This window comes from Scyliorhinus torazame, chromosome 25, assembly GCF_047496885.1.
Source record: "Scyliorhinus torazame isolate Kashiwa2021f chromosome 25, sScyTor2.1, whole genome shotgun sequence".
Taxonomy (NCBI): domain Eukaryota; kingdom Metazoa; phylum Chordata; class Chondrichthyes; order Carcharhiniformes; family Scyliorhinidae; genus Scyliorhinus; species Scyliorhinus torazame.
The window spans coordinates 15697660-15714678 of NC_092731.1; the positions used below are offsets into that span (position 1 = coordinate 15697660).

The window sequence follows — 17019 nt, forward strand, 5'->3', positions numbered from 1 at the left end:
ACCAGCCTCCCCGAACAGGCGCCAGAATGTGGCGACTAGGGGCTTTTCACAGTAACTTCATTTGAAGCCTACTTGTGACAATAAGCGATTTTCATTTCATTTCATTTTCATCTTTGGGTTGTGGGGGTGAAACCCACGCAGACACGGGGAGAACGTGCAAACTCCACACGGACAGTGACCCGGGGCCGTGATCGATCCCGGGTCCTCGGGGCCGTGATCGATCCCGGGTCCTCGGCGCCGTGAGGCACAGACACAATTTTCTGACCACAAAACTAGCTGTCAAAAGCCGCCTCCGCCTGTTCCTCACCCCTCACTTTGCTCCCACTACTGTCCCCCCCACCTCCCCAAACTGGGATCGCGCTCGTTCAGCCATGATGAGGGATAGAGGAGGGGACTTCCCTGGTCTGTCCTTCTCTGTTCTAGGTTAAATAACACACTTACTGCTCACGACGCCACCGACAAGATCACATCCATTGCTGTCAACCCAAATTTGCACTCGGGGAAGATAGCGGCGTCAGCACAGGACCCAGCAAGGTTGAAGGACAGCAGAGAGAGTCACCGTGACAGATTAGAGACAAGCGAATAAAAAAAAGCACCTTGCATTACTCAGCTAAACAGTTGCTATGCCTCTGAGTCCTCAGCTTTAGCTGGTTGACGAGCAGAACCCGCCCCCCCACCAGCACGAGGAGAAGTGCTGACATTGAGCGTATAATTAATATTCATATAATTACATGCTCATTCACAGCTTCGTTGCAGCGACTGATTAAGCTCCTCCAGCAAGTCAGCACAGCCTCGCAGATAATGACTAGTAAAATACAGGCAAATTAAGGCATGTAAATTAGTTATAAAAATAAATGTACTTCATGTTTAACAGTTCCTCCTTCTTTGCAAGGCTGCTTTTTGCGAAAGAGTTTTTTTTGTTTTCAAACAGAACATTACCCTTTCCTTATCAATATGTATTAGAACAGCGACTCCCAGGATAAACACTCTGCAGAGAATTGTTTGCCCCACCTTCCGCCAACACTTTCTCAGTTACAGCCAGCCGTTCTGTTTTGATTGGCAGTGATCAAAACGCAGAGAGAATGAGCGAAGCAGTAGGCAGCACACATCCCATCAGACGATTCAGTAAACTCCTGGAAACAGGGAATCCCCGAGGTGGGTGATGAGTCTCAGCGGAATGCATTGTGCAAAAGATACAACAAGATGGGGGCTGGAGTATACAACTGTAAACCAGTTGTTATTGCACCTTGCTAGTGCATTGGTGCCAGCTGCATTAAACCAACACACTGGCCTATTACATCAGCATGCTTTCGCTGTACTCCTATTATCCTTCTCACAACAAAGGACAGGTCTGTAACAACGACTAATCACAGAATGTACAGTGCATAAGGAGGCCATTTGGCCCATCAAGTCTGCACCGGCCCTTGGAAAGAGCACCTCACTTAAGCCCTCCACCCTATCCCCATAACCCTGTAACCCCACCCAACTTTTTTGGACACTAAGGGCAATTTATCATGGCCAATGCACCCTCATCATCTTGGCTGAGAGTCTAGGTCCCCTCCTGAACTCAGGGAAAGCAAAAGAACTCATTGTCGATCTTGCCTGGCGTTTAGATAGATGTGATGAGAAAATTGCGCGACAGGATCAGAGGGGCGGACCGGGGAGGGAATACCTCCAAATTGCCACCCTTCTGGTCGCCTCATTATAGGAAGGATGTGGATGCTTTGGAAAGGGTACAGAGGAGATTTACCAGGATGCTGCCTGGACTGGAGGGCATGTCGTATGAAGAAAGGTTGAGGGAACTCGGGCTTTTCTCATTAGAGCAAAGAAGGCAGAGAAGTGACTTGATAGAGGTGTACAAGGTGATGAGAGGCATGGATAGAACGGATAGCCAGAGACTTTTCCCCAGGGTCACGAGGGGACATAATTTTAAGGTGATTGGAGGAAGGTATAGGGGAGATGTCAGAGGTCAGTTCTTTACACAGAGAGTGGTGGGTGTGTGGAATGCACTGCCAGCAGAGGTGGTGGAGTCAGAGTCATTAGGGACATTTAAGCGACTCTTAGACAGGCACATGGACAGCAGTAAATTGAAGGGGTGTAGGTTAGGTTGATCTTAGATGAGGATAAATGGTCGGCACAACATCGTGGGCTGAAGGGCCTGTACTGTGTTGTACTGTTCTATGTTCTATATTCTGGGAATGAGGCACCACTACAGCTCCTTGTCTGGGGAGCTGTGAGCTCCACAGAAGGATAATGAGGTCAGCACAGGCAAATACATCATATGATTATCAAAACAAATGATCACAGGATGATACCAGGACGGGGAGGAGGATATGTTCATCAGAAAGCTGTTCGGAAGTGGCTTAGCTGCCGACACCCTCGCCTCTGAATTGCAGGGCTCCAGGTTAAAGTCGCACTCCAGGGCTTCAGCACACATCTCAAGGCTGGCACTCCAGTCCAGTACTGAGGGAATGCAGTCAGAGTCTTTTGGATGAGATCTTAAACCAAGGGCCTATCTGACGGATGTATAAGAACCCATGGCACTATTGTGAAGAAGGTGTATCCTGGCCAATATTTACATTCAACCAAACATCACTAAAACCTATCTAGTTATCATCACACTGCTGCATGCAAATTGGCTGCCGCGTTTACAACAGTGGCAACACTTCAGAATATTCCACTGGCCGTGAAGCACTTTGAGACACCCAGTGATTGCGAAACGTACAAGCCTTACTCTCTAACCTTAAATAGCTTGGGCTCTTTTCTCGAGGAAAGGGATGGTCCGTGGTGACCTAATTGAGGGTCTTCAAAATTGCGAAGGAATAATATAGGCAGTTGGGGCGGCACAGTGGTTAGCACTGCTATCTCACAGTGCCAGGTTCAATTCCAGCCTTGGGTGACTGTGTAGAGTTTGCACTTTCTCCCCGTATCTGCGTGGGTTTCCTCTCACAGTCCAAAGAGGTGCAGGTTAGGTAGATTGGCCGTGATCAATGCGCGGGGTTACGGGGATAGGGCGAGGGAGTGGGCCTAGGTAGGGTGCTCTTTTCGGAGGGTTGGTGCAGAATCGACGGGCCAAATGTACAGGGCTTCTGCACTGTAGGGATTCTATGGATTTCAAAGGGCAGACATAGAGATGATGTCCTCACTTCTGGGGGTGACCAAATCGAGGGAACATAAATAGAAGATGGTCAGCAATAAAATACTCAGAAGAAATGCCTTTACCTAGAGAGGGCAGAGATGCATTTAAGAGGAAGAATTGAAGAATAGACGTTATGCTGATAGGTTGAGATGAGGGGGGGTGGCAAGGGGCTGTTTAGCACAGGGCTAAATCGCTGGCTTTGAAGGCAGGCCAGCAGCACGGTTCGATTCCTGTAACAGCCTCCCCGAACAGGTGCCGGAATGTGGCGACTAGGGGCTTTTCACAATAACTTCATTTGAAGCCTACTTGTGACAATAAGCGATTTTCATTTCATTTTCATTTCATGGAGGGATTCTTATGTTGAGGGGCCCACTCCAGTCCTTGTTATGTGCAAAGAGACACCAGTACAGTGGAGATGGGCCAAATGGCCCCTTTCTGTGCTGTTGCTTCCATGAAAGCAGAAGATATTTATCCGACCTCCTCCTGTCAAAGTTTGACTAGTGCTGAAACTTGTACAAAAGATATTAACACAACGTTAACTTTGCATTCCCACAAGGCAATCTGTCTAGATGAAGGCTTGGATTAGACTGCAGTCCAGTGACCGCAGTGATCCTCAAACAAGCTCTCTCCAGAGTTCAATCCCAAATCTTGAAATGAAAATCGCTTATTGTCACAAGTAGGCTTCAAATGAAGTTACTGTGAAAAACCCCTAGTCGCCACATTCCGGCGCCTGTTCGGGGAGGCTGTTACGGGTTAAGGTTGTTACGGTTTGCATTCTAACTTTACAAAATTCTAGTAGAGATTGTCTTCCAGTGTTGTCTTCAGCCGGTTTGATTAATTGCCGATTAATTAAGTGTTTGATTATTAGCCAGGTGAACTGTTAAACGGGAAATCATTAAAGTAATGATCATTTGACCGATTTGAAGAGTTAGACCAGAGCAGAGAATTAATGTCGACTTATCGTTCATTACGAGGCTACAAAACGAGGGAATAGTTGTACAATTAAAAGTTAATTAGCACGGTCGCAATTACTCGCTGATTACCTAATGAGCAGAGGGTGGTAGCATTAGTGAATACATTTGCTACCTCTAATTTACTAATTATCAGTTAGAAAAAAAATCTAGGAGCAGAGTGGGCTTTCCGTCCTCTCTCAGATCATTCAATTCCAACTGAAAACTCGGTCAATCTCAGCCTTGAATGCGGTCAATGACTGAGGGCGGGATTCTCCAGCCGTGTCCGCTCCTGGCGACCGGAAATTCCTGCCCGAGGTCGATGGACCTTCACACAGTCCACGTCCGGCCGTGGCGACCTTGGCGGTGGGCAGGGCGGAAGAATCCAGAACTGAGAGCGTTATGGGATAGCGAATTCCATGGATTCACAATTCTAAAGTGAATAAAAATATTAAATCTAGATTAAAATATAACAATTGAGGGCAGCACGGTGGCGCAGTGGTTAGCCCTGCTGCCTCACGGCGCCAAGGTCCCAGGTTCGATCCCTAGCTATGGGTCACTGTCCGTGTGAAGTTTGCACATTCTCCCCGTGTTTGCGTGGGCTTTGCCCCCACAACCCAAAGATGTGCAGGGTGGGTAGATTGGCCGCGCTAAATTGCCCCTTAATTGGGAAAAATGAATTGGGTACTCTAAATTAAAAAAATATATAACAATTGAATTATAAATATAAATGAATATTAAACGCAAAATTAATGAGGTCAGATGCAAGACAACATAAAATAAATTAAAGACACCAAGTAAACATAATAAATTAAAATGTAAAGTAGAATATGGAACAAAAATTACACAAAATAGCAAAACATTTTGAAGATATTAAAATAAAGAAAATGGAAATATCGCGCGGAAATTCAACACAAAAAATTAGGCAAACAAAATCATAAAATAGGATGTTAGGCAAAACTGAAATATTAAACTAAATAGAACAAAACACTGCTCAGAAATATGACATATTAAACAAAAAAAATTCACAAGACGGAATTTGACCGAAAATTAATAACATTAAACGAAATCGAAATAAAACTTGTTCAGAAATTTAAAATAAAGTATTAGACAAGTGTCTCAGGAATTAAGGGTACGAGACAGAAGGAAGCTAAAATATTAAACAAAAAAGAATTGACGTTTTATTCGGAGATTTGAACGGAAAGATTAAACAAGCGTTTCATTACGTTAGGGTACGAGACAGAATGAAATTAAAATATTAAAAACAAACTATAAATAAAACTGTAAAAATTTCAATAAAACCTGAGCAGAATTAAAAATAAAATCAGAAATCAGAAATCAAAATGCAAAGGAAACAATGTGATTTAATATCCAATAAAAATTCAATATAAACATAATCTATTAATAAATAGTAATCAATGTGACCTGTTATGTTATTATTTAATATCAAGTACATTAAACATAAAACAAAAATTAAGCAGAAACTTCAATTGTTAATTGAATATTAGTCCCTGGGTCACTGTCCGTGTGGAGTTTGCACATTCTCCCCGTGTCTGAGTGGGTCTCCCCCCCCCCCACAACCCAAAGATGTGCAGGGTAGGTGGATTGGCCAGGCTAAATTGCCCCTTAATTGGAAAATAAAAAAATAATAATTGGGTACTCTAAATTTATTTTTAAAATGAATATTAGTGTTGGTTAGAGTCTGTTTATTCGTTAGTCAGCAGCTGGTTATCAGTTAGTGGCTGATTAGGTTGCAGATAATTAGTTAGTGGCTGGTTAGTTAGAAGCTAGTTATTTATTAGCAGCTAATTAGTTATCTGGTGCTTATTGGGTTGCAGCTAATTAGTTAGTGGCTGGTTAGTTAGCTGGTTATTAGTTAGCAGCTAATTAATTAGCAGTGGGTGATTAGTTAGTGGCTGGTTAGTTAGCTGCTGGTTATCCATTATCAGCTGGTTAGTTATCAGCTAGGTATTAGTTGCCTGCTGGTTATTAGTTAACAGCTGGGAAGTCATCAGCAAGACCATCAGAGGAGCAGAATTAGGCCACTCGGCCCATCGAGTCTGCTCCGCCATTCAATCATGGCTGATATTTTTCTCATCCCCATTCTCCTGTCTTTGCCCCATAACCCCCGATCCCCTTATTAATCAAGAACCTATCTATCTCTGTCTTAAAGACACTCAGTGATTTGGCCTCCACAGCCTTCTACGGCAAAGAGTTCCACAGATTCGCCACCCTCTGGCTGAAGAAATTCCTCCTCATCTCTGTTTTAAAGGATCGTCCCTTTAGTCTGAGGCTGTGTCCTCTGCTTCTAGTTTTTCCTACAAGTGGAAACGTCCTCTCCACATCCACTCTATCCAGGGGCTGGTTTAGCACACTGGGCTAAGACAGCTGGCTTGTGATGCAACCGTTCCAGCCTCCCCGAACAGGCGCCGGAATGTGGCGACTAGGGGCTTTTCACAGTAACTTCATTGAAGCCTACTTGTGACAATAAGCGATTATTATCATCCAGGCCTCGCAGTATCCTGTAAGTTTCAATATCCCTACCCTCATCCTTCTAAACTCCAACAAGTACAGACCCAGAGTCCTCAACCTCTTCATTCCAGGGATCATTCTTGTGAACCTCCTCTGGACCCATTACAAGGCCCCAGCACATCCTCCCTTAGATACGGGGCCCAAAACTGCTCACAATCCTCCAAATGGGGTCTGACCAGAGCCTTACATAGTCTCAGAAATACATCCCTGGTCTTGTATTCTAGCCCGCTCGACATGAATGCTAACATTGCATTTGCCTTCCTATCTGCCGACTGAACCTGCACGTTAACCTAAGGGAATCGTGAACAAGGACTCCCAAGTCCCTTTGTGCTTCTGATTTCCTAAGCATCTCCCCATTTAGAAAATAGTCTATGTCTCCATTTCTCCTTCCAAAGTGCATAACCTCACACTTTTCCACATTGTATTCCATCTGCCACTTCTTTGCCCACTCTCCTAGCCTGTCCAAGTCCTTCTGCAGCCCGCCTGCTTCAATACTACCTACCCCTCTACAGATCTTTATATCATCTGCAAACTTAGCAACAGTGCCTTCAGTTCCTTCTTCCAGATCATTAATGTGTATTGTGAAAAGTTGTGGTCCCAGCACCTGAGGCACACCACTAGTCACCGGCTGCCATTCTGAAAAAGACACCTTTATCCTCTCTCTGCCTTCTACCAGTCAACCAATCCTCTATCCATGCCAGGATCTTACCCTTAACACCATGGGCTTTTAACTTATTTAACAGTCTCCTATGCTGCACCTTGTCAAAGGCCTTCTGGAAATCTAAATAAATCATGTCCACTGGTTCTCCTTTGTTTAACTTCCTCAAAGAACTCTAACAGATTTGTCAGACATGGCCTCCCTCTGACAAAGCCGTGCTGACTCAGTCCTATTTTACCATGCACTTCCAAGTACTCCACGATCTCATCTTTAATAATGGACTCAAAAATCTTACCAATGACTAAAGTCAGGCTAACCGGCCTATAATTTGCCATCTTCTGCCTCCCTCCCTTCTTAAACAGGGGTGTTACATTAGCCATTTTCCAGTCCTCTGGGACCCTTCCTGCCTCCAGTGATTCCTGAAAGATCACCACCAATGCCTCCACAATTTCCTGAGCAATTTCTTTCAGAACCCTGGGGTGTAGTCCATCTTATCCACCTTCAGATCTTCCAGTTTCCCCAGAACCTGCTCCTTAGTAATGGTCACTGTACTCACCTCTGCCACCTGATTCTCCTGGAGCTCTGGCATCCCACTGGTGTCTTCCACCGTGAAGACTGATGCAAAGTAACTATTCAGTTCGTCTGCCATTTCTTTGTTTCCTATTACTACTTCTCCAGCCACATTTTCCAGTGGTCCAATGTCTACTTTTGGCTCCTTCTTAACTTTTATATATTGTTACCTGCTGGTTATTAGTTAGTATCTAGTTATTAGTTACTTGTTGGCTATTAGCTGGTTATTAGTTATCAGCTAGTTACTTGCTGGTTATTAGACAGAGCCATAGAATTTACAGTGCAGAAGGAAGTCATTCGGTCCACTGAGCCTGCACTGGTCCTTGGAAAGAGCACCCCACTTAAACCCACAACTCCGCCCCATACCCATAACCCAGCAACCCCTTTGGACACTAAGGGCAATTTAGCATGGCCAATCCACCTAACCTGCACATCTTTGAACTGTGGGAGGAAACCGGAGCACCCGGAGGAAACCCACGCAGACACGGGGAGAACGTACAGACTCCGCACAGACAGTCACACAAGCCGGGAATCGAACCTGGGACCCAGGAGCTGTGAAGCGACAATGCTCACCACTGTACTACTGTGCCGCTTGCTGGTTAGAACATTACAGTACAGGCCCTGAACATTACAGTACAGGCCCTTCGGCCCTCGATGTTGCGCCGACCTGTGAAACCACTCTAAAGCCCATCTACACTATTCCCTTATCGTCCATATCTCTATCCAATGACCATTTGAATGCCCTTAGTGTTGGCGAGTCCACTACTGTTGCAGGCAGGGCATTCCACGCACTTACTACTCTCTGAGTAAAGAACCTACCTCTGACATCGGTTTTATATCTATCTCCCCTCAATTTAAAGCTATGTCCCCTTGTGCTAGACATCACCATCCGAGGAAAAAGGCTCTCACTGTCCACCCTATCCAATCCTCTGATCATCTTGTATGCCTCAATTAAGTCACCTCTTAACCTTCTTCCTTCTAACGAAAACAGCCTCAAGTCCCTCAGCCTTTCCTCATAAGATCTTCCCCCCATACCAGGCAACATTCTGGTAAATCTCCTCTGCACCCTTTCCAATGCTTCCACATCCTTCTTATAATGCGGCGACCAGAATTGCACGCAATACTCCAAATGCGGCCGCACCAGAGTTTTGTACAGCTGCAACATGACCTCATGGCTCTGAAACTCAAACCCTCTACCAATAAAAGCTAACACACCGTACTCCTTCTTAACAACCCTCTCAACCTGGGTGGCAACTTTCAGGGATCTATGTACATGGACACCGAGATCTCCCTGCTCATCCACACTGCCAAGAATCTTACCATTAGCCCAGTACTCCGTCTTCCTGTTATTCCTTCCAAAATGAATCACCTCACACTTTTCTGCATTAACCTCCATTTGCCACCTCTCAGCCCAGCGCTGCAGCTTATCTAAGTCCCTCTGTAACTTGTAACATCCTTCCGCACTGTCCACAACTCCACCAACTTTAGTGTCATCTGCAAATTTACTCGCCCATCCTTCTACGCCCTCCTCCAGGTCATTTATAAAAATGACAAACAGCAGTGGCCCCAAAACAGATCCTTGTGGTACACCACTAGTAACTGGACTCCAGTCTGAACATTTCCCATCAACCACCACCCTTTGTCTTCTTCCAGCTAGCCAATTTCTGATCCAAACTGCTAAATCACCCTGAATCCCATGCCTCCGTATTTGCTGCAGTAGCCTACCGTGGGGAACCTTATCAAACGCTTTACTGAAATCCATATACACCACATCAACTGCTTTACCCTCATCCACCTGTTTGGTCACCTTCTCAAAGAACTCAATAAGGTTTGTGAGGCACGACCTACCCTTCACAAAACCATGTTGACTATCTCTAATCAAATTATTCCTTTCCAGATGATTATACATCCTATCTCTTATAAACCTTTCCAAGATTTTGCCCACAACAGAAGTAAGGCTCACTGGTCTATAGTTACCGGGGTTGTCTCTACTCCCCCTCTTGAACAAGGGGACAACATTTGCTATCCTCCAGTCATCTGGCACTATTCTTGTAGACAAAGATGACTTAAAGATCAAAGCCAAAGGCTCAGCAATCTCCTCCCTAGCTTCCCAGAGAATCCTAGGATAAATCCCATCCGGCCCAGGGGACTTATCTATTTTCACACTTTCCTGAATTGCTAACACCTCCTCCTTATGAACCTCAAGCCCTTCTAGTCTAGTAGCCTGAATCTCAGTATTCTCCTCGACAACATTGTCTTTTTCCTGTGTGAATACTGACAAAAAATATTCATTTAGCACCTCTCCTATCTCCTCGGACTCCAAGCACAGCTTCCCACTACTGTCCTTGACTGGTCCTACTCTTATTATTAGTTATCAGCTGGTTATTAGTTAATGGCTGGTTAGTTATCTGTGAGTTATTAGTGGCTGGTTAGTTATGGACAGGTTATTAGTTTGTGGGCTGGTTAGTTATGGGATGTTATTAGTTAGCAGCTAGTTAGTTATCTGCTGGTTATTAGTTAGAGGCTGATTAGTTATCTGCTGGATATTAGTTAGTTATCTGTTGGTTATTAGTTAGCGACTGGTTAGTTATCTGCTGGGTATTATTAGTGGCTGGTTAGTTAACTGCTGGGTATTAGCAGCTGGTTAGTTATCTGCTGGGCATTAGTTAGTGGTTGGTTAGTTATCTGCTGGTTATTAGTTGGTGGCTGGTTAGTTATCTGCCGGTTATTAGTTAGTGGCTGGTTAGTTATGGGCTGGTCAGTAACTGGTTAACCTGCACCATCACATCCATCACTGGGTGTTGGGCCTGGGAGGAGGTTGCAGCAGCAGCCGCCTTCCCGCTGCAGCACTCACCGCTCTCCGCCGCCCTGCGGCCGGGCTGCAATGGGGGTGAGGGGGGGCCCGCTGCCCGCTGCCCGCTCCCGGTGCCGCCTCCGCCGCGGCTCCTCACCGCTGCCTCCCGTCTCTAAGGCCCCGTTGCTAGGGACCCGCCCTCTGGCGTCACTGTGGGCGGGGTCTGAGAGGGGGCGGATCCCTGGGTGGGAGGGGGTGTGGTCCGCGGAGGGAGGGGGCGGAGGCCGAGGGAGGGGGCGGGGTCTGAGGGAGGGAGGGGGCGGAGCCCGAGGGAGGGGCGGGACCCGTTCCCCCCGTCACGTGATCGGGTGGCGTTGACGTCAGTGGCCGTCGAATGGCTGACGCGACAGGGACTGGTCGCGTCATTGTGCCGTCACGTGACGGTGCTGCAGTGACGTAATGTGCTGGGCGGGAACTTCTCACGTGATCTGAGCTCAGTGTTGCCAAATTGCCCCCATTCAGAATAAAGTCCATCCCTGTTCCCAAAACAGAGCCGCAAAGCAATTTACAGCCAATTAAATACCTTCTTTCTGGAAGCACAGTCACTTTTGTCATGTAGGAAGCACAGCAACCAATTAGCACACAGCAAGATCCCACACACATAGGACAATGGCAAGTTAATCCGCCTTCCTGATGGCCGAGGGATACATTTCAGCTGGGGCACAGCTCTGTACAGGGTGGGATTCTCCGGCAGCACCCGCAGGGAGACCGGAATTCCCGCCCGCGGTCAATGGACCTTTACATGCTCCGCGTCCTGCCTTTGGCGATCTTGCAGCGGACAGGGTGGAAGAATCCAGCCCACCGTGTCCTCACAGCTCATACAGTGCTCAATATCTTAGATGGCCCTCCTGACAGCATGGCACTCCGGGGGTTGCTGCCCTGGGGAGTGTGGAGTCACGCCCCCCAAAAGACATCACCTCTGACTTGGGAAGTGAGTGTGCGGCCCACTCCGGCAGCAGTTGGCACGCTGGACTATCAGTTATCAGCCCGAGCCAATGCCCTCACGTACCTGCAACCTCCGACCTGCTGGGTTCCTGCTCAGAATCACATCCGTTGCTGACAGAATTCAATGTCTCCTGTTGCTTCGTTTTACATTAGAATTCTCATCCTCAGGCTCGGAACTGTCCGAGACCTCGCCCCAATACCTCTGTAAACGCCTCAAGAACTATAACTCTCCAATATTGCTGTGCTGCACTAATTTCAACCTCTTGTCCCCAATTTCCATCGCTCCACGCCTGCCGGCCCTGCCTTCAGCTGCCTGGGTCCTAAACTCCGGAATTCAGCCCCCAAACGCTGCTTGCTCGCGACCTCACTTTCCTCCTTTTAGACGCCCCTTAAACCTCCCTCTTGGGCCAAGCTTTGGTCACCTGTCCTAACATCTCCTTATATGGTACGGTGTCAAATTTTATTTCATAATCGCTCTTGTGAAGCAGCACTTTGGGATGCTTTGCTACTGCGAAGGCGCTATATAAATGCAAACTTTTCCTGATGCGAATCTGCTGCTGGTGGGCGTACCAGCTGCTGCCCACTGCAGGCAGGCACTCACCATTCGGCTGATGGATGCCCGTCTCCTTACCTTAAGTGGGCAAAGTGCCTGACACCATAAGACTCAGCTTGGGTGGTGAGGATGACAAGAAACAACTGGTAGGAAATGGTCTGATAACCAATAAGTACCATTCGTACCACCCAAGTGCCAGGGCAAACCATCTCCATCAAGAGAGAATCTAACCAACCCCCCCCCCCCCCCCGACCCTTCACATTCAATGACATTCCTATCGCTGAATCCTCCACCACCAACATCCTGGGGGTTACCATTGACCAGAAATGGAACTGGACCAGTGTGGTAAACCACTGTTGCACCTCTATTAGGTGATGTATGGTAGGACCTGCACTACAGGTACATTGGTAGTCCCTGCCTGCTGGCTCCGCCCAGTAGGCGGAGTATAAATATGTGTGTTCTCCATGCTGCAGCCATTTCACCAGCTGCTGTGGGAGGCCACACATCTTAGAGCAATAAAGCCTCAGTTGTACCCAACTCAAGTCTTTGTGCAATTGATCGTGCATCAACTAGCCATATAAATACTGTGGCTACCAGGGCGGGTCAGAGGCTGGGAATTATACGGTGAGTAACTCACCTCCTGATTCCCCAAAACCTGTCCACCATCTACGAGGCACAAGTCAGGAGTGTGATGGACTCTCCACTTGCCTGGGTGAGCGCAGCTCCAACAACACTCGAGAAGCTCGACACCATCCAGCAGGACACAGAGCAGCCCCGCTTGATTGGCACCCCTTCCATAAACATTCAAACCCTCCACCACTGTCGCACAGTGGCAGCCGTGTGTACCAACTACAAGATCCACTGCACCAAGGCTCCTTTGGCAGCACCCAAACCTGTGACCTCTACCATTCAGAAGGTCAAGGGCAGCAGACACATGGGGAACACCACCATCCGCAAGCTCCCCTCCGAGCCACTCACCGTCCCGACTCAGAAATATATCGGCTGTTCCTTCGGGGGTCCAAATCCTGGAACTCCCTCCCTAACAGCACAGTGGGTGTACCTACACCACAGGGACTGCAGCAGGTTCAAGAAGGCGGGCTCACCCACCACCTTCTCAAGGGGCAATTAGGGATGGGGAACAAATGCTGGGCCTGGTCAACGACCCCTATCCCCCCCTCCCTCCCAATCCTGTGAACGAATAGACGGGGCGAGGGTAGGGGGCAGGCGAAAGGGGTTGGGCAGCGACTGGGAGCTGGGCCTTGCGGTATGAGAGGGAGGAGGAGGTCACCAGGAACCGAGAGCGAATGGAAGAATTCCAGCAACGCTTAGGGGGGAGAGGCAGAGAGTTGTTGGCTTGTTGGGCCCAGCAAGGGGACGGACAACTAGAGGGTGGGGAGAGTTTCAAGGAATATTGAGGTATGAGCTTGGGGTTGGGGACGGGGGGGGGGGGGGGGTGGATAGGAGATGAAGGGAGCTGGAGAGAGCCAGCAACTGGGTTGCAGGTTTGGAATTGGGCGAGTGTCTTGTTTCGGATAAGTGACAGCCCATTGGGATCAACGTCGAACCTCGACGTCAACGGGATATTGCTTGAGCGTTTGAGGGAAATGAACTTGCCGAGTATAATGATGCAGAGAGGTAAACGTGAGGCAGCAGTGCTAACCACTGTGCCACCATGATTGGGACCTGAGATGGTTTTTGTTTGAGTGGGAATAAAGATAGCAGTTAAGGGTTATTGTGTCACTGTATTGGTCAGCATTGTTCATGGGGTAATTGTAGCTAATTTCTTGTGTGATGTTGAAGATATTTTAATACTGTGTTAGTAATAACGTTTGTTTTAATAAACCGTTTCCCTGTTTGGGCGGCACGGTGGCACAATGGTTAGCACTGCTGCCTCACAGCTCCAGGGTCGCCGGTTCGATTCCGGCCTCGGGTGACTATCTGTGCGGAGTCTGCACGTTCTCCCCGTGTCCCGGGTGCTCCGGTTTCCTCCCACAGCCCAAAGATGTGCAGGTTAGGTGGATTGGCCAGGCTAAATTGCCCCGTAGCGTCCAGCGGTTAGGTGGGGTAATGGGGTTACGGGCATAGGGCAGGGGTGCGGGCCTGGGTAGGGTGCGGAAGGTGGGTGCTGACCCGTGGGCTGAATGGTCGCCTTGTGCACTGTAGGGATTCTATTTTATTTAGCGTGGATTCACTCCTGGAGTGAGGTATCCTTCCCTCACAGTCTTACAGAATTAAAATATAACATTGGGCCTTCTGCCCAGTATCCGAGCCACTGTTGGGATCTGATCCGGGATCATAATACGATGGAATGAGCACACTCCGGGGCCTCTGAGTGGAGCGATCTTGTCCCACCAAGAGGCACCGCGGAGGTGGAAAGTGTTCAGCCGTTTTCTCCTGGCCCGGGAAATGCCGTCCAGGTCTCAGCACCTGTCGAGGAGAACACTGAGGACACAGGCTGGGTCGAACCTGCAGCTGGGACATCTCAGTCAGGGCGCTGTTACCCCACACTCCCTTCGTGACGGCTGCGACCTCTGCAATGCACAGAATTGTGAGCGGTGGAATAGAACTGCGGCACAGTTACAGCACGGAGCGAGGCCCTTCGGCCCATCCAGCCCGTGCTGGATTGACACACGCAATTTGCTTAGTCCTGCCCCATCACCATCCCAGCTGAAACTGAGGAGGTGTGAGTGCAGAATTCCCAAATCTTGGGTCAAGGAGCCCACCTTTAAGTATAAAGTCTTCAGGAGACCCGGGAAGGTGATCCAAACATGGGTTTATTTTCTGGTCAAAAGGAAAGGCCGCAAAGCGGCATACAGCAAATGGACCCCACCTGGGATTACCGATTAGGCACGGCAGCGCAGTGGTTAGCACTGTGGCCTCACAGCGCCAGTGACCCGGGTTCGATTCCCGGTTTGGGTGACTGTCTGTGCGGAGTCTGCACGTTCTCCCCGTGTCTGCGTGGGTTTCCTCCGGGGGCTCCGGTTTCCTCCCACAAGTCCCGAAAGACGTGCTTGTTGGGTGAATTGGACATTCTGAATTCTCCCTCTGTGTCCCCGAACAGGCGCCGGAATGTGGCGACGAGGGGCTTTTCACAGTAACTTCATTGCAGTGTTAATGTAAGCCTACTTGTGACACTAATAAAGATTATTATTATTATTATTAGGCCGATCCCAATCCGGGCCGCCTTTTTCCGGCTGATTCTCCCAGCCAGGAACACATGGACCTCCGCCCCTCCACGGGGGAGCTCGTACTCCACGAACCCCACAGGGAAATTCGGACGCATTAAAGCATAATGATTAAAATGACAAGGCATGAAATAATACTGAAGTGAGATCCCGAATGGCATGTGTGATCCAGACTTTCGCTGGCAAATCCTGCTGCTCAGCGCTCTGCCCTGTGGCGACGAGAGGAATTACAAGTGGCATTTGCCCGTGCCGGCCACCAGATGGGGCACGCGAGCAAGCAGTGGGCAGGATGGCATCCGGCAACCATGGCTTCATGGACCGAGTAAGAAGTCTTACAACACCAGGTTAAAGTCCAACAGGTTTGTTTCGAATCACTAGCTTTCGGAGCGCTGCTCCTTCCTCAGGTGAATGAAGAGGTGGGTTCCAGAAACATATAGACAGACAAAGTCAATGATGCAAGATGATACTTTGAATTTGAGTCTTTGCAGGTAATTAAGTCTTCACAGGTCCAGGAGGAGCAACTGGAGAGAGGGATGATCACAGGTTAAAGAGGTGTGAATTGTGTCAAGCCAGGACAGTTGGTAGGAATTTGCAAGCCCAGGCCAGATAGTGGGGGGGGTGAATGTAATGCGACATGAATCCCAGGTCCCGGTTGAGGCCGCACTCATGTGTGCGGAACTTGGCTATAAGTTTCTGCTCGGCGATTCTGCGTTGTCGCGCGTCCTGAAGGCCGCCTTGGAAAACGCTTACCCGGAGATCAGAGGCTGAATGCCCTTGACTGCTGAAGTGTTCCCCGACTGGAAGGGAACATTCCTGCCTGGCGATTGTCGCGCGATGTCCGTTCATCCGTTGTCCCAGCGTCTGCATGGCCTCGCCACATCATGACTTCATGGACCGAGACGACACCCATCCCCTATCTCAGGTTCGTTCCTACCGCCCCAGATCCGGCAAGTCACAGGGCAGGGTCGTAAGCTTTTAAGTCGCCCACATGCATGTAAAGAAGGGCTAGGTCAAGGGGCTGCTGAGGAGAGCGAGGTAGAGAGAGTCGGAGAGGCTTTATAAGGAGGGAGGGAATCCCAGATTCCGGGGCCCCCGGGCAGCCGAGGGCATGGCCACGGCGATGGAGGAGCGACGGGAATCGAAGATCGGCAAGAGGCCCGGAAATAGAGGAGCGCAGCGATCTCGGTGGACTTCGGCATGGAGGAGATCACGGAGATAGGGAGGAATGAGGGCCCGGGGAGGGATTGGAAAATGAGGATGCGAATTTCAAAAACTAGATGTTGTTTGACCGGGAACCAATGTGGATCAGCGAGTTTAACTTTCATTCTTCCACGGAATGTGACCGTTAATATTAAAGGACCACAGCACGGTAGCACAGTGGTTAGCACTGTTGCTTCACAGCTTCCCAGGTTCGATTCCCGGCTTGGGTCACTGTCTGTGCGGAGTCTGCACGTTCTCCCCGTGTGTGCGTGGGCTTCCTCCGGGTGCTCCGGTTTCCTCCCACAGTCCGAAGATGTGCAGGTTAGGTGGATTGGCCGTGATAAATTGCCCTGAGTGTCCAAAAGGTTAGGATGGGTTACGGGGATAGGGTGGAGGTATGGGCTTAAGTAGGGTGCTCTTTCCATGGGCCGAT

General features: G+C 48.7%; 1 protein-coding gene across 8 annotated transcripts in view; it reads right to left on the minus strand.

Annotated features, from left to right (window-relative positions):
- The window catches only part of klc3 (kinesin light chain 3), a 94727-nt gene extending 83900 nt beyond the window's left edge, over positions 1-10827 (minus strand). For 6 of the 8 annotated variants that reach the window (XR_011938127.1, XR_011938128.1, XR_011938129.1 and 3 more), the window contains exon 1: positions 10704-10827. The gene's annotated coding sequence lies outside the window, so the exon portion shown is untranslated. Of the gene's footprint in view, positions 1-441; positions 586-7835; positions 7955-10703 lie in introns of those variants that run through there. The other 2 variants (XM_072490071.1, XM_072490070.1) reach the window with 2 other exon arrangements.
- Positions 10828-17019: the final 6192 nt, after the last annotated feature.